The 18558-nt window shown below is 40.2% G+C and overlaps 1 long non-coding RNA gene across 2 annotated transcripts; it reads right to left on the bottom strand.

Moving 5' to 3' along the window:
- Positions 1-5524: 5524 nt before the first annotated feature.
- Positions 5525-8606, bottom strand: LOC125376176. Of its 2 annotated transcripts, none has more exons than XR_007219082.1 (4): positions 8399-8606; positions 6426-6482; positions 5784-6042; positions 5525-5577 (listed from the first exon to the last, which is right to left on the bottom strand). It is a non-coding gene; the product is annotated as an uncharacterized LOC125376176 (long non-coding RNA). The 2 variants fall into 2 exon arrangements; XR_007219083.1 differs by lacking the exon at positions 8399-8606 and adding an exon at positions 8039-8186.
- Positions 8607-18558: the final 9952 nt, after the last annotated feature.

Below are 18558 nucleotides of genomic sequence, written 5' to 3' on the forward strand. Positions count from 1 at the left end.
GCCGTGATATTGGTGGAATATTGCTAAAAGCGGCGTTAAACCATACTCACTCACTCACTCATATCCTGGAGGAAAACCCCGCAGACATGTGTTATAAACCACGTGTGGACATCCCTTTACTGGATGGTGGCAAACCAGGCCACAAAACAAAGTACCCGGATGGTGACACGCTGTAATCAAATGTACAATAAATGATTTAGCACGGATCATACCGGGCTTAGGTTCATGTCTCCTCTGAATGGGTATAATTGATCCACGTGCGTGGTACACTTAACGAGTGTCCATCCTCACTGACCGGTCTACACTTTCCTCTGTCATGCAACCAGTACACGTGTACTCTACCGCGAAGTAAGGTCGATCTGACAGACATGGCGTGCTGGCTGCATGGCTACTGGTATCACAGATGTTTTTATGTCTTTTTATTAGCGACCGTTCTCCATAGTTGTTTGACCTAACTCATCAGCCTTTAGTCACGGTGGTAGACTGTCTCACAGTCCCCGAACCATATTACCCACCCACCCGACCCCACCCCCACCCCACCCAACCAAACCCCCCCCCCACCCAACCACCTCCCCAAGTCCTTACTGTGACGCTACAGCCTTTAATGAAGCATGTCTAGATTTTCCGCAGGTTCTGAATCTCCCATCTCACTGGGGTTCCTTGTAAATTTTAAATGGAGTTGTTTGTTTCTATCTAAATTATTTATCTTCAGGGACTTAGCTTTAGTCTTGTCATCGTGGCTTCAGTTCAGCCTTCTGGGTGAGTGAGTGAATGTTCTTTAACGTAATTATCAAGCTATATCACGGCGGGTTTTTTTGGAACCTTACGAATTCGGTTTTCGAAGTTGTATGTTTATGTAACCCGGCCAATGATGTGGGAATGCTTGATTGAATTAGAAAGTGTGTGAGCAGCATTGATAACATGAGCATACATCCACATAGAATTGGGTTTGTGGAAGCTTTGAAAAGTATTTTAGTTACATCACGGAGTGTCAGCTTAACTTAAGATGAAGCTCGAAGTAATGCAGGTCTTAACGTTTAGTACTTAAGTGAACGTAACCAAAGAGAGTCGGCATGCCTGCTACATTACTGAGGTATACATGCATATTTTATTCTCGTTTTCTTAACAAGATAAGATGAATTAATCACGGCAAGTCTAGACATGACATCAGCATAGGTTAAAAAACTAGTTTAAATTTTTCAGTCAGGGGAATTCATTGTGAAGAAAGATTCTTAGACTACAATTTGTACAGTCTATGCTGTCGCACACTTCTTCACGACGGTTAATAGTCTGCATGATTGTTCCTGATCTGAGTCATTGAAGCCTAGCCTTGCTCAAAGGCTGTCTTGAAAGAAGTGCATGGATGTGTAGTAATTCTATCCTCCTAATAGATAAGTCTGGACATGAGGACAGTCCAGTCTCTTATAGGGACAACTTGTTTTTATTATTTACATAATTTAGAAAATTTGATTTGAACTAATAATTATTGCCCCAGAGACCTGTGCAAGTCTACGTGAAATCTTACGCGGATCTACACAGCATAAAGCTTTAGTAACAACATTCAGGTCAAAGTAAGAGGATGTGTCTGTGAGATTTATTCACACATGACACACGTGACTACAGAACCAAGTATTTGATAATGCATTACAAGGAAATGAAGGCTTTGGGTAATTTGTATCTGTGGCGTTCACGGCAATGCATTATTTCCCCGGGATATCCTAAAGGATATATAGAAATGCTGTCAAACACATAAATAGCAACAGTAGAAACATTTCCTTATCAAACGCCAAGTGTAATGATACATTTAAGCATCCTAGACCATGTCGTAACAAGGAAAAGGCAAGGACAGCCTCTTTATCCGCCGTGTATACCTTTGTCATTTGTGTTCCTCTTTGTCTGCTATACTTCTCTTTGTCTGCTATGTCCCTCTTTGTCTGCGATACTCCTCTTTCTTCTCAATGTTCTTCTTTCTCAGTGATATTCCTCTTTGTCTGCGATACTCCTCTTTCTACGCAATGTTATTCTTTCCACGCAACGTCCTCTTTGTCTGCGATGTTCTTCTTTCTCAGCGATGTCCCACTTTGTCTGCGATGTCCCTCTTTGCCTGCGATGTCCCTCTTTGTCTGCGATGTCTCTCTTTGTCTGCGATGTCCCTCTTTGCCTGCGATGTCCCTCTTTGTCTGCGATGTCCCTCTTTGCCTGTGATGTCCCTCTTTGTCTGCTTTGTCCCTCTTTGTCTGCGATACTCCTTTTTCTCCTCAATGTTCTTCTTTCTCAGTGATATTCCTCTTTGTCTGCGATACTCCTCTTTCTACGCAATGTTATTCTTTCCACGCAACGTCCTCTTTGTCTGCGATGTTCTTCTTTCTCAGCGATGTCCCTCTTTGTCTGCGATGTCCCTCTTTGTCTGCGATGTCCCTCTTTGTCTGCGATGTCCCTCTTTGTCTGCGATGTCCCTCTTTGCCTGCATTGTTCCTCTTTGTCTCCGATTTCCCCCTTTGTCTGCTATGTCCCTCTTTGTCTCCGATGTCCCTCTTTGTCTGCGATGTCCCTCTTTGCCTGCTATATCCCTCTTTGCCTGCTATATCCCTCTTTGTCTGCTATGTCCCTCTTTGTCTGCTATGTTCCTCTTTGTCGTCGATGTCCCTCTTTGTCTCCGATATCCCTCTTTGTCTGCGATGTCCCTCTTTGTCTGCGATGTCCCTCTTTGTCTGCTATGTCCCTCTTTGTCTGCCATGTCCCTCTTTGTCTGCTATGTCCCTCTTTGTCTCCGATGTCCCTCTTTGCCTGCATTGTCCCTCTTTGTCTGCTATGTCCCTCTTTGTCTGCTATGTCCCTCTTTGTCTGCTATGTCCCTCTTTGTCTGCGATGTCCCTCTTTGCCTGCATTGTCCCTCTTTGCCTGCTATATCCCTCTTTGCCTGCTATATCCCTCTTTGTCTGCTATATCCCTCTTTGCCTGCTATATCCCTCTTTGCCTGCTATATCCCTCTTTGTCTGCTATGTCCCTCTTTGTCTGCTATGTTCCTCTTTGTCGTCGATGTCCCTCTTTGTCTCCGATATCCCTCTTTGTCTGCGATGTCCCTCTTTGTCTGCGATGTCCCTCTTTGTCTCCGATGTTCCTTTTTGTCTGCATTGTCCCTCTTTGCCTGCTATATCCCTCTTTGTCTGCTATGTCCCTCTTTGCCTGCTATATCCCTCTTTGTCTGCTATATTCCTCTTTGTCTCCGATGTCCCTCTTTGTCTGCGATGTCCCTCTTTGCCTGCATTGTCCCTCTTTGCCTGCTATATCCCTCTTTGTCTGGTATGTCCCTCTTTGCCTGCTATATCCCTCTTTGTCTGCGATGTCCCTCTTTGCCTGCTATATCCCTCTTTGCCTGCTATATCCCTCTTTGTCTGCTTTGTCCCTCTTTGTCTGCTATATCCCTCTTTGTCTGCTATATCCCTCTTTGTCTGCTATGTCCCTCTTTGTCTGCGATGTCCCTATTTGTCTGCGATATCCCTCTTTGTCTGCGATGTCCCTCTTTGCCTGCTATGTTCCTCTTTGTCTGCGATATCCCTCTTTGTCTGCTATGTCCCTCTTTGTCTGCTATGTCCCTCTTTGTCTGCTATGTTCCTCTTTGTCTCCGATGTCCCTCTTTGTCTGCGATGTCCCTCTTTGACTGCGATGTTCCTCTTTTTGCGCGATGTTCCTTTTTGCCTGCTATGTCCCTCTTTGTCTGCTATGTCCCTCTTTGTCTGCTATGTTCCTCTTTGTCTCCGATGTCCCCTTTTGTCTGCGATGTTCCGCTTTTTGCGCGATGTTCCTCTTTGTTTTCGATATTCATCTTTGTCATTTCTCTCCTTTGCCTGTGTACCCCTTTTGCTGGACATACTGAAGAGACACTGCAAACTTAAGGTCTAAATTATACCTACTATACCCGTATCAAATACATCACAATCGAATAACCATTTCTTTTTTTTCTATTTTATCCATCTTTAAACATGGTTGTATGCTTTCTTTTACCGGGCAGATCAGTAAAAACTAGGCAATCATGGAGAAACCAACTGTTTCACATTTGCAGCAAGTGTCAGCGGTGTGGCATGCGATAAGGTGGGTTTGCAAAATTCCCAACATTCTTTGAATCAAACACATGTTGACGTCGTTCGTCTTTCATATCTAAATTATTAATATGCCAACTATTTAAACACATGACTGTGTATTGTGTATTGACAGCACTTCAGTTCTCGAGAATGTGGGACTCGGGTATTTCCGGGTTGGTGTACCTGCGGTAACCCTGAGATTCCCCCACCACGGGCTCCCCCATCACTAACGCTAGTGGACATCTGGAGACAACAACGTTGTCTATTTATACAATATAAAAATGACAATAATATTCAGTTCCCAACTGAAATCTCATTAAAATCAATTCTCTCTCCGTAGACTCAAACGAGGGAAGACTCAGCTCTCAGTAAAAGATATGTTTAAATCTCGATAATACTTCCGGTGGTTTTAATACAGTGAACGCCCATTAATCCGGAAACCCCACTTTCCGGCGGATTACACTTAAGGCAGGGCGGGACAACTTAGGAATGGCCAGGAGTCCGAACTTGACCACACAGAAGGAAGCGAGCTACAAAAACATGTTTTATATCATTGGAAAGCTCTCGAGGAGTCGAATCCAAATAATGTGTGTCCCAGTGTGTTCACATGTTCATAAGCTCAAAAATTGGCTCAGAAAATGCATTACTGCAGAAATTTCTGGCCGAATTTTTTTTTTCTGCAGAAATTTCTGGCAGTATTTTTTTTTTCTACAGAAATTTCTGGCCGAATGTTTTTTTTCTACAGAAGTTTCTGGCCGGATTTTTTTCTGCAGTAATATTTAGCAGAATTATTTTAATTCAGGAGAAATAAGATTCAATCATTGGATAGTTTGAATTGAATTCAGCAATTGAAGATATTTATCTTGGTATTATATTTACCAAATTTATCAAGAAAAGTTGACGTCACTCGAATTAAACAATGGAACAACATGTTGGCCTCATACCTTTGTATACTAGACAGATGCAAATCATTGAACCTTGAGCTTACCCTATAATTATCTAAATTATTATGAGAATTTCAGTGACCATCTTCAATGGCCTTTTGACGACTTTGAAGTGTACAACATTAAAGGTGAATGTGATTCTCAAAAAATAAATTTCATAATTATTCCATCGGGCCAACCAAATATACAATCCCCAGTTGGAATTCAAAGAAACAACCTACATGTGATATACGGTACTCTGAAAGTAGGTTAACTTCAGACATGGAAAAAAATAGAACACAACCAAGATTTTACAATATAACTGCATATATTGTTTCATAAATTTCATTGTGCACATCTCATCTTATATATGTATATACATAAACAATTCTAAATACACAGCTTTACTAAGAAACAAAAACATACAAAGTACAAAACTCCTGCAATGCAATCCTCGGCAATATCTCAGCCACATAGCTTAGACAAAAAATATGTTCATTTCAGCAAAACTTGCTGCTCCTTCTTTATTGTTCTGATACTGACGCTTGTCTTCGGTGCTTTGTCAGAGTGATCTGAAAGTAAAGAAAAAAAATGTAAAGAATATGAGAACATAATTAAAATCACAGTGCATCTATACAATAAAAGCAAAAATAGTAACCTCATGAAGTTGGGTTGTTTCTCTGCCCACATTACACATATTCTAAGTAACGCTGACTAACCCTAATATTACACATCACAATACATATTTCAAAAGAAATGCAATATTTATTGAAATTACCTTTGATTGTTTTTGCAGTTTTTCATTGTTCTTCTCTATTGCCTCTTGAACTTTAGTTGGGAGGGTTGTCGCTTCCCTTGGGGCAGGCATGAAGGGCTTGAAGTCTGATAGCTTGGTGGTGGGTGTCCGGATGTCCCCAATCTTGAAGGAGGGCATCGCGGGTTGTTGCAGGCTTCTGTCTAAGTTCCCTTGCACTAAACACTTAACAGTTGATCCAAATCTTCATGCGTGTGCCCCACCATGAGAAAGAAAGTTTCACCTGAAAATGGTATTTACATCAGTATTATCACTATGAAAACAAATCAAATTGTACAAAACTTGTTTATTTTTACAGAATATTGATTTGAATATTGAGAGAAAAATCAATCTTGTGCATTTAAAAAGTTTCAACATTGTGTGCAGATTCTTTTATACTTAGGATGAGCAACTGGACATGAAATACTTGCTTCAAAACAATTAAAATGTGGTTTAAAACAATTTACATAAATTATAAAAATATTAACCACATGTGACTTCAGCATTTACTTTGAATTGTATAGTATAGCCTCAAGGAATAAATATGCTATACATGATATTGTATGTGGAGTCATATACCAATAATTTCATTGATAACTATCTTCATGATAGCACTGAAAGTGATACCTTGGATTGCAGCGTCCACTTTTGACTGGCCGACAAAGTCTTGCAGCTTTACTGGTCCTGGAAATGTCAAATAAATATTTAAACAATACATAAATTGCAACTTTAATGTAATTGGATAGTCATACAAATATAACAATTGCCAATTTCCATTCTCAAAAATCCACAATTCCTCCAAAATTAGACAAGCCTACCAGACAAACATTGAATTTATTCAACAGGCCCGTACCAAGCATTTAGCTAAGACAAAGATAAATTTCTATCCTTCTAAACGTGTGTTACAAATATAATGTACAAACAAATGTCTTGACATACATGGCACGATCCCATTACAAAACAAATCCCATTACATCCTTTACTAATAATGTTGGACAAACTACAATAACGTAACCCATATATGTGCACTGTGGATACTAAGCTCCACTGGTTTCTAAATAAGAATCTACATAACTCCCTACCAATAGGATATGTAGACAGTAATATATGTTTTGGTTTGGTTTGTTGTTTACTGCCGCATTCAGCAATATTCCACCTATATGACAGCGGTCTGTAATTAATCGAATCTGGACCAGACATTTCAGAGATTCATATCATGAGCATCAATGCAGGTCAGCGAGCCTGACCACGCAATAGTGTTAGTCGCCTCTTAAGACAAGCATAGAATTCACTGGAAACTGGAAAGGAAATATCACAAAAAGACATGTTGTGCTTGGATACCAATTACACAATAATGACCCATTAAATCGGGATTAGTGCACTTTACCGTGCGCACTTTTTCAGATCCAACTAGCGCTGTTGGGGCTCGAACGCGCTTCGCCGACTCACCGGCTCTGCTTATTAATGCGTTAATTAGCCGACGCTCTACCACTGGACCACAGGCGCTATCACATGTAATCAGTGCTCGTTTAACAGGTCATTAGAATCACCATTGACATGCATGTGTAATTGAGTAAACAATGAATTGCGCATGCGTGTGACGTCACGGCCCGCTCTCCCATTCATCTTTTCTTGAAACCACACCCGCAATTGTTTATGTCAACAACCAATGGGATTAACTGAATTAACGCTTGAAAAAGTAAGAATTTATGGCTAACCCTTGCCCAAAGCCAGCTAACCCTAATGACCGAAAAACGGGTGTTGGATCGTTAAGACGTGTAAGTTTCCCTAAGACCTAGAACGGGTGTTTGATCGTAAAGATGTGTAAGTTTCCCTAAGACCGAGAACGGGTGTTTGATTGTAAAGATGTGTAAGTTTCCCTAAGACCGAAAACGGGTGTTGGATCGTGAAACGAGAGTCACCAGAGCGTGAGGCACGGTAACGGTATAACGAGACAGCGTGGCACTATACCGCGGTAATTGAGCGGATGGTAGAGCTCGGGCTGCGCCCGGTAAACTGCATTGTTGCCCAGAAATTCGAGAAGAAAATTCGCGAAATTCGATATCGACATGTCCTCTCAAAACGAAGAAAGGGTTCTATCACCAGGTCCACGCGAGGGTATGTCTCGTAAACTTGCCTAGCCCTACGCCTACTGTTAGCACCACCGAGTAGACCGAGCCACCCACCAACTCGCACCCTAATTAAGTCATGGCCCTGTGGGCAACGAGGGCAACACTTACCTGGTATACTACGTACGTAACACCAATATAATGCCACGCGAAGCCATATATATATATAAAGGCTACACAATCCGCGGATGTTCGCAGAGCCCTGGCTCTTCCGCTCTTCCTTTCCTAGCTCATGTTGACATTTTGATAAAAAAAAAACAACATGCACCGTGCTTTGATTCCGAAACGAAATTTAAATTGGCAACACAGTCGGTGGTGGTAAAAAAACCCAGCGCAACGAAGCCGATGGAGTACCTCACCCCTACATTCGCCGTACCAGTTTATTTTCGCGTTCGTAGCTCAACTCTACCTAATAGTGCCGATGCAATAAATGAACTATAGTTAACGACATTGCACATAAGCATTACTTACCAATTTCAGTGTTTTTCCTTTTGGGCAGATTTCTTGAAGAAAGATGTCTGCCTTGACTGTTGATGACGTTGGTAAGATCTGTAATAGGGTAGCAACATGTTCAGTGAATATGTTCATAAAGAAACCATGATCCAAACAGAAGGCAAAGGTTCTTCAAGATATATACAGTGTTTGGTGTACAAAAATAGAATAAAATGCCTTACCCATGTCAACGGTGTTGAAGCAGAGCTGGTGAACCCTCCTCAAGGTATCCAGAGCTTCTCACTGCGACCAGAACTTGGGTTTTCGATGTGATTTACCGACTTGTTGAATAGTTATCGTTTGATCGTCTGACAGAACGTTCTCGACGATTTAACGATATTTAACGATACCTGATTAGGGTTAAATCTATATATACCATTTTTATGGTCGGGCGTCCACGGCTGATTGGTATATCAAATCAAACACAAGGGTGTATATCATGCCCCTGAGTGTTCACGCCTCACTGGGTGGTCACGTAATAAGGTGTGGCACCAGCATCTCGGGTTACAATTTGATATTAATTCAAGTACTCCACTGATAATGTACATAGGTAGTTAACTTAATTACATTCAGTTTTGTCCGACAAGGAGCGAGTTTACTTTTTTTTAGACAGAGACTTTGTAACAGGCTCTTCCCCTGGAAACACATATATTGTAAATAAATATTTTGCCGTTTCCATCAACTTTATCACGTGATGTTCTATAACTGTTGTCTTGTACACTATCCATAGTGTAAGCCAGCTGGCTCGAGGAATTTTCATATAGTATTATCATTAAACAACATACCCTATGCAACAGTTATGTTGCTACCCAGACAAAACTATTTTTATATTCTATGTTAAATGTAAACGATCAGTTTTTATTATAAATACAAAAGCACCTTTTAAGCGGTAATACCTATCACGCATTAAACAACATATATGAACAACCATGTGATTATAAAGTCTCACGTTGGTTCCTCCGTGCAACTTCATGCCTGACTTACATTCATATTGTTCTTTCACCACACTTACGCTTCTCCAAATTTAGAAAGAAGCTGTGTACACAGTGTTCTTGCGAGTTACAATAACGCGTCCGGTTTGGCGGCAACTTCAAAGAGTGGACATATGGTTGCTCCTTCAGGTAGCTATAATTACCCTCTCTATAATGCAATATCGTATTATCCATTTGTAATGAATGATAGTAACACTAAATCGGATTGGATTCAGTTAAATCTACATTTCTCAAGGTCTCTAACATCGAGATTTGAAATATCTTTCATGTAAATACCTTCTTTGTCATGTGACTTGTATATATTCGTGTATATTCAGAATCGTACCTACGAACAATGTCTTTGAACAATGGCACAAGCAACGTGGTCTCTTTCTGTAAAACATAGCACTCTTTATTTCAGCCACAGCAAAGATCCCGAACCACGTGCAGTCAGCAGAGTTACAGCGTCTGGTTACCGTCTTGCAGTTACGATACAGTAAGACGTCAAAATATTTATTGTTTTATTTTTGGAAACGCCGACCGTAGAACGTGGAATTTTGGTAACACGGTTATTTCATATAACAACAACCAAATAACAACCTGTACTCCAAACAGTGAATGTGTGGCTCTGCTGCCATGCGAAACGCGATTTGTAAGAGTCTAATTTTAGTGTATTTATTTCTACCACTTTTGATAAAAAAATACGCAAACAATCTAATCTGAAAAGGAGATATCTCCATCCCCTATGGTGTTATTGCGACTTGTATACTGTCTACATGTACATTAGGCAACTTATTGTAGCTGTATGGCAACACTTGTAGTGTAGCTATGTGACCATGAATTTGCCTGTGGTGATCAGTGAAAGTGAAAACACGGAAAATTACAAAATACCAATCCATGCAGTATTTTGATGATTTACATGCGAGTTTTCTATTATTTATAACGTTAGAAATATTTAGATAAAAATAACTTTATAGACCCTATGTTTATCAATATAACAAATTGTTGTATTAATGTTTTCCTAAAATAAACATATATATCATCTTTTCTTATTGCCCCATCAAAGCTGGTGCTGAGACAATATAGAATACCCAAACGACGCATATTGTACGTGCCGTGCCGCCAGACTTCCTGCCAACTTGGCAATTAAATATCCTCGGGTATTGTCACTTCATACGGTGATACATTGTCTCGCGCACGTGGTCGGTGGGTTTTGTCTATCAGCGCCACGATCACGTGATCGTTTTGTTAATTACTCTGTGTTACGGCCTCGCCGATCCTAAACTTTCAAAGCCTTCAATAAAATTTATGAGATCATTATCTTATCTTTATTCCGACTGAATACATCTTTATTTTAGACGCCCCCTCACACACACACTCCCAATGCAAATTCACTGAGGCTTGACCGTTACCAATTAACAGCTGTCAATTAAACAGTTCGCATCTAAGTAGTATGTTATCGAATATATTGAAAACCTTTAGCGTGCTACTTTAGGGGGGGGAGGGGGGGTTAAAGGAGGGTGTTGGTTGTTCACAGGGTTACTCGACAATCACAATGTATACCGGTATTTCAATAATTGTATGATATATTTAGTCCTTGGGCAGCCCCAATCTAAAAACAACAATAAAATCCTAACTCTCACCGACTCCCTTAGTAGACTAAAAGCCCTCCAAAACAAAAATACCAAAAAACGACCTAAATTAATAAACCAAATACTTAAAAGCTCTGACGACCTAACAAAAGCAGGCAAACAAATAACCTTCTTGTGGATCCCCGCCCACGTAGGAATTTACGGCAACGAAAGCGCCGATAAAGCAGCTAAATTATCTCTCAAAATACCAGTAATAAGCCTAAACCTACCCATCTCAAAATCAGAAATTAAAAGTGTAAACAAACAAAAAATAACCATAAAATGGCATAATCAATATCAAAACTCAAATAGCCAAATAAAAAAAGTGCTCAGAAAACCACTAGCCAAAACCTAAAATCCTACACCTCTCTAAAACAATTGACAGATTTATTACAAAACTCCAAACAGGACACACGAACCTAAATAACCACCTAAAAAAACCTAAAAGACACATCACAGGCAACTGCCCCCACTGCAAACAACCCGAAACCACAGAACACGCACTCATCCACTGCACCCACTACCAAACACACAGAACCACACTACAAACCACCCTCAATCTAAATAAGGTTCCTACTCTAGATGAAATACTAAACCCTCAAAATATACCAGAAAACTTCAAGGCCCTAGGCGTATTCCTAATCAAAACAGACCTAATTAAGCGCATCTAAAAACTAATTATTCTACCAATCCAAAATCCAATAAACATACAAACACCCACCTCACCCGGCTCCCTTAGTTCCCTCCTCCACCCACCTCGGCATTTATTCCAAATTTAAAAATTCCAAAACTTCAATATAAGCAACCCCTAAAACCCCCCTCTTGGGTTGCACACATCACTTTCACCCTTTTCGGAATACAATAAATGGTCCGGCCAGGCCCGTGTGCGAAATACGCTACAGTCGGAAAGCGCACGTTAAATCTCCTATATCAGTCAGTCAGACCCCAGTGTTTCATATCATTTTCCCACCAAACTAAAAAAGAATAACCCCCAACTGGATATGTTTCGTTTCGTCTGTCGATTCATATTTTGGAAATTCAAGGGGAACCACTCCGGCTTATGCAGCACACACATTTGGGAAGGTTGCTTCAATAATAATAATACTTCTTACCATGGTTTCACAGTCGTTTTTTTTAAGATCTTTTTTAAGATCTGACATCAGATTATGCTGTCCGAAAATTTATCTATTTTTTTTTAGTGGAGACAGGCCTATCGGAAATTCGAACTTGAACAGCAACGCCCAAACCACATTCCGCCGCAGTGACCAGCTGCTGATGACATAGACTAGGCTAGCTTTACACTAAGTCTTGTACCAGGCTGGCCCCTCTGGGTAGTAGGTCTGGTCTCTCCTTTGTCCTTGGACCCCCTTTCCGATCATAAGGGTTGAGTACCCCTTGCCAATGAAACACGTGTTTACCATCCTTTTACCTTAGAGCAACCATTTACGACACATGGGGTTAGTTTTGAGTTCGGTTATGGTTTAGAAGTCTCTTGTAATAAACATATTTATTTCCATAAAGTGGAGGGATTGGCAAACAAGCAAATTTTGCTTATCTGAATGCCTCTCCCAAACATGATACATAAGTCTCTTTTAACGAATTAATCCAATGTAATTTTCGCAGTATACTCATCCTTATATAATTTCAGCTTCATGACAGTGTGAACATTGAGTGCCCCCTACACAAGTATGCAGTCACTGACAACTTATGGAGTGACCTATACAAAACGGAAGATGCAGACGACTAGCACAAGCACGCACGCACACACACACTCAGACGCACGCACGCACATGCTATATAAGTGCAATTATCTTGGACGCGACATTCAACCCAATTTCAACTCACCTCACTTATCTTACTTTGTTCATGTGCCTAAAGTTTGTGGAATGTGTTAATTACTGAAATGAAAAGCATTTTAATGTTTTTTTCATATCTTTTCAGAATATGTGCACATAGCTTTCAATGACCAGACGAAAAAAAGAATTCATTTCAAGTATGTTGAGAAGAAAACGTAAGTAAAGCACACTATTTACATTCATAATACATTTTATTCCTATTGTAAAGTTAAACTCTAGCTGCGTATAGGCTGCCATTATCCATTATATTAGACAATATGGATCCACTCATCTATACATCTATTTTCTTTTGTGACAGGACCCATCTCTGAAAAAATCACCTCACCCAAGAAAATACGACTCATTCAAGAGAATGAAAAGTGCAAAGTCTCCCAAGAAATTGTCTTGTAATAAAGCATGTGAATAAATAATTTTTTGAAATTAGTTTTATTTTACTGCTTGTAATCATGTGAACTAAAAATGTTTGTTTTGAGGAAAAAGGTCATTTGAAGCAACTCCAGGTTAAACTATCCAATGATTGAATCTTATTTCTCCTGAATTAAAATAATTCTGCTAAATTTTACTGCAGAAAAAAATTCGGCCAGAAATTTCTGTAGAAAAAAAAAAATTCGGCCAGAAATTTCTGTAGAAAAAAAAAATACTGCCAGAAATTTCTGCAGAAAAAAAAAATTCGGCCAGAAATTTCTGCAGTAATGCATTTTCTGAGCCAATTTTTGAGCTTATGAACATGTGAACACACTGGGACACACATTATTTGGATTCGTCTCCTCGATAGCTTTCCAATGATATAAAACATGTTTTTGTAGCTCGCTTCCTTCTGTGTGGTCAAGTTCGGACTCCTGGCCATTCCTAAGTTGTCCCGCCCTGCCTTACTTATACAAAGGGCCTTTACTTTGCACATATAATTCGTTTGCCCGCAATTAAAGGTGAGGTGAAATTGGGTTTAACGTCGCGTCCAAGATTATTGCACTTATATAGCGACGTGCATGCACGTGTATATGTGTGTGTGGCTGCTTGTACTAGTCCGGACTGATGCCGATTTATAGTGCTAGCTCACTGAGATACCATGCCGCAGTTTAACATGAATACCCCACTCAGACACAGTATACTGACTCTGAGCCGACCAGTCCTTGTTTTAGCCCCTTAATGCCGAGCGCCAGACAGGGTAACAACAAGTACAATCTTTTAACGTCTTTTTGTATGACGCGGCCTGGGATCGAACCCTGGACCTTCCGCTCTCCGGGCGGACGCTCTACCACTAGACCACGGAGGCGGTCGCCCGCAATTAAAGTGAGAGCAGTACTGTCCGTAATAATGGCGTTTCTCTGTAACCTATATTATATTCTTACATTATTCTGGGAGATGTAGTTTTCATCTTTTCATTTCTTTTTATATTCCAAATTACCAAATGTTAAACGGCACATATCGTATTAATTCTAAGTCATTAATAAATGAGTTCCACTCATTCAAAGCTTGGGTTCTCTTTCGCTTACAAGCGTGATTCAAGTTGGTGGGGTCGGTCGGGTAGCCTAGTGGTTAAAGCGTTCGCTCGTCACGCCGAAGACCCGGGTTCGATTTCCGACATGGGTATAATGTGTGAAGCCCATTTCTGGTGTCCCCCGCCGTGATATTGCTGGAATATTGTTAAAAGCGGCGTAAAACCAAACTCACTTACTCATTCAAGTTGGTGCAGAATAATTGTTATCGTTACCGAAACAAAGAACGCAATCCTGTTTGGAATAATATTATTTCGTTCTCTTTCGAGCTACAAGGAAATATGTTAAGTTTGGATTAACCGTATGCTTCACTTTCAGAGGTCAAACGGAATGTAGCCAAGTCATGTTATATGCTTTCTTTGCGTCGATATGTCATGGACATACCAGGCATTTCAGCGGACGTAGCTCCCGATAATACAACGTTTTCCAGTAAGCCTACATGTCCGTTGAACTGGGTAATGACGCGACGACCCAGGAAACAGATGGGGTTTCCCAACAAGTGCTACCACACTATCGAAACTCAGATGTGACGGTTCACGATTGTCTGCTCTTGTCTGTCTGACAATGACAATACTTATCACTTGCAAGGGAATTCTCTCTGTGTATTGGTATCAATGCGTCTGTGTCTCTCTGTGTATTGGTATCAATGCGTCTGTGTCTCTCTGTGTATTGGTATCAATGCGTCTGTGTCTCTCTGTGTATTGGTATCAATGCGTCTGTGTCTCTCGGTGTATTGGTATCAATGCGTCTGTGTCTCTCGGTGTATTGGTATCAATGCGTCTGTGTCTCTCTGTGTATTGGTATCAACGCGTATGTGTCTCTGTGTATTGGTATCAATGTGTCTGTGTCTCGGTGTATTGGTATCAATGTATCTGTGTCTCTGTGTATTGGTATCAATCCGTCTGTATCTCTGTGTATTGGTATCAATGTGTCAGTGTCTCGGTGTATTGGTATCAATGCGTCTGTGTCTCTGTGTATTGGTATCAATGTGTCTGTGTCTCTGTGTATTGGTATCAATATGTCTGTGTCTCGGTGTATTGGTATCAATGCGTCTGTGTCTCTCTGTGTATTGGTATCAATGCGTCTGTGTCTCTGTGTATTGGTATCAATGTGTCTGTGTCTCTGTGTATTGGTATCAATGTATCTGTGTCTCTGTGTATTGGTATCAATGCGTCTGTGTCTCTGTGTATTGGTATCAATGCGTCTGTGTCTCTGTGTATTGGTATCAATGTGTCTGTGTATCTGTGTATTGGTATCAATGTGTCTGTGTCTCGATGTATTGGTATCAATGTGTCTGTGTCTCTGTGTATTGATATCAATGTGTCTGTGTCTCGGTATATTGGTATCATTGTGTCTGTGTCTCTGTGTATTGGTATCAACGTGTCTGTGTCTCTGTGTATTGGTATCAATGTGTCTGTGTCTCTCTGTGTATTGGTATCAATGCGTCTGTGTCTCTGTGAACTGGTATCAATGTGTCTGTGTCTCTCTGTGTATTGGTATCAATGTGTCTGTGTCTCTCTGTGTATTGGTATCAATGTGTCTGTGTCTCTCTGTGTATTGGTATCAATGTGTCTGTGTCTCTGTGTATTGGTATAAACGCGTCTGTGTCTCTCTGTGTATTGGTATCAATGCGTCTGTGTCTCTGTGTATTGGTATCAATGTGTCTGTGTCTCTCTGTGTATTTGTATCAATGTGTCTGTGTCTCTCTGTGTATTTGTATCAATGTGTCTGTTTCTCTCTGTGTATTGGTATCAATGTGTCTGTGTCTCTGTGTATTGGTATCAATGTGTCTGTGTCACTGTGTATTGGTATCAATGTGTCTGTGTCACTGTGTATTGGTATCAATGCGTCTGTGTCTCTGTGTATTGGTATCAATGTGTCTGTGTCTCTGTGTATTGGTATCAATGTGTCTGTGTCTGTGTGTATTGGTATCAATTCGTCTGTGTCTCTGTGTATTGGTATCAATATATATATATGTCTCTCTGTGTATTGGTATCAATGTGTCTGTGTCTCTGTGTATTGGCATCAATGTGTCTGTGTCTCTGTGTATTGGTATCAATGTGTCTGTGTCTCTGTGTATTGGTATCAATGTGTCTGTGTCACTGTGTATTGGTATCAATGTGTCTGTGTCTCTGTGTATTGGTATCAATGTGTCTGTGTCTCTCTGTGCATTGGTATCAATGTGTCTGTGTCTCTCTGTGTGTATAGGTTTCAATTCGTTTGTATTAGTATCTAGTTCAATTACCAACAGGACTACAGGTTTGGTATACCCGGTGTTGATACCGTTAATTATTGAGTTGAACTATCAATTGCATTGATTGTGATATTTCATTCAATAATATTTTGAAATTAGGTAAGTAAAACAAATTGGTCATAATTTTCAGTGTTCTATTGAAAACAAGCACACTTTTTCACATCTTTGTGTATTAATTATATATTTAATGAACAAAGCATCTGCTATTTAACACGACACGAAACACCACCACACAAGAACTGCTAAGCAGTGTATTTCTGACTGAAGGTGTCACATACAAGAAGCTTACCCGCAACTGCTATCCAAAGTTTAACAATCGATGTTCTATTGAAAACAAGCACACTTTTTCACACCTTTGTGTATTCATTATATATTTAATGAACAAAGCATCTGCTTTTGAACACGACACGAAACATCACCACACAAGAACTGTTAAGCAGAGTATTTCTGACTGAAGGTGTCACATACAAGAAGCTTACTAGCAACTGCTATCCAAAGTTTAACAATCGAGAGTTCATTCAACTCAATAATAACATTCGGATACAAAAAGCGTTACAATTTGATTCAGATAAATCGCCAAGTTGCTGTACAATGTTAATGCTAAAATAACAATGAAAAGAATCTAAAGTGAGTGAGTGTGAAAAGAGAGATTTGACAAGGCTGGGAGTAATATTCCAGCAATGGCATGACCAGGAGCACTCACTGTGTCCAGGTGGAGAGCGTTACCGAAACCCCCGTCAAGAATACAAGTTCTTCTATATACCGAGGTATCTTCACTGCTTCCGGTAAACATTATATAAATATAATATATCCATATACATTTGATCATCCGTAATCCATGTATTTCGATCCTTGGAAGGGCGGGAGGGTTGCCTAGTGGTTAAAGCGTTCGCTCGTCATGCCGAAGATCCGGGGTCGATTCCCCACGTGGGTACAATGTGTGAAGCCCATTTCTGGTGTTCCCTGTTGTGATATTGCTGGAATATTGATAAAAGCGGCGTGAATTCACAGTCACTTACTCGATCTCTGCGTATTCGTATTCATTAATTTTATTGATCTATTGGCGCCTTGTTAGATTTCGATGAGTGAGTAGGGTTTTACGCGGCTTGTAACAAACTGGTAGAGTCACTACTGAAACTAAAAAAATCGGGATTTTTATTCTAACCGAGGATTAATTACATTATATTCGGTGAGTCTTTAAAACCAACCGTCTTGATTTAAAAATCTTATACTTTTGACTGAGTTTGACTCCTGGTTGACAGTAGAACGGCTGTTCGTTGTTAATTGCAATCTTCTTCTTGTCAGCTCATGAGTCAGACACGCGATTTTGATGTGCATTTCATGTTGACGCTCGTTGACGTCCGTTTGATGTGTCACGTGACTATTGTCATATGTCAGCACGTCAGTCAGAGACGAGCGAAGTGGGTATCAAAGGCACACGCGCCAACGATCCGTCTTTGTCACGTGATCAGTGTCCGGTTGACATATGCAGTTATCTCCCTTGTTTTGAATGATCGTGATGACAAACCCGTGATCAAAGAAAACGGGATTATGCGAGATTACATTTCTGACATAAACATATTAGTCGTAGGTGGAGATAGCGGGACTGAAACTGAAGGAGGTATTTGACATGTACATATCACGACAGACGAAGCACGTGGCACGAGCCAATGATGTACTGGACGATCTAATTACAATTAAATCTCTTTCTTGAGTCAGCTGGTCAAAACAATAAAAACGTGCTTGTCCGAATCGGTTCAGACCCAATCAAATACAACCCGATTAACAGGTTCGAATAATGAAATGAAGTAATAAATACAATGTAAATTATTTGTTTCTCAAACTGCATTTGGCATCGTCGTTTGGTAAAGTTAAAAACAGTAACACGGTTAAAGTCTTTGAAATGATACACATAAGGAAGAGAAGTTATG

Source organism: Haliotis rufescens, unplaced genomic scaffold (genome assembly GCF_023055435.1).
Source record: "Haliotis rufescens isolate VD_foot unplaced genomic scaffold, xgHalRufe1.0.p SCAF_7, whole genome shotgun sequence".
Classification (NCBI taxonomy): Eukaryota; Metazoa; Mollusca; class Gastropoda; order Lepetellida; family Haliotidae; genus Haliotis; species Haliotis rufescens.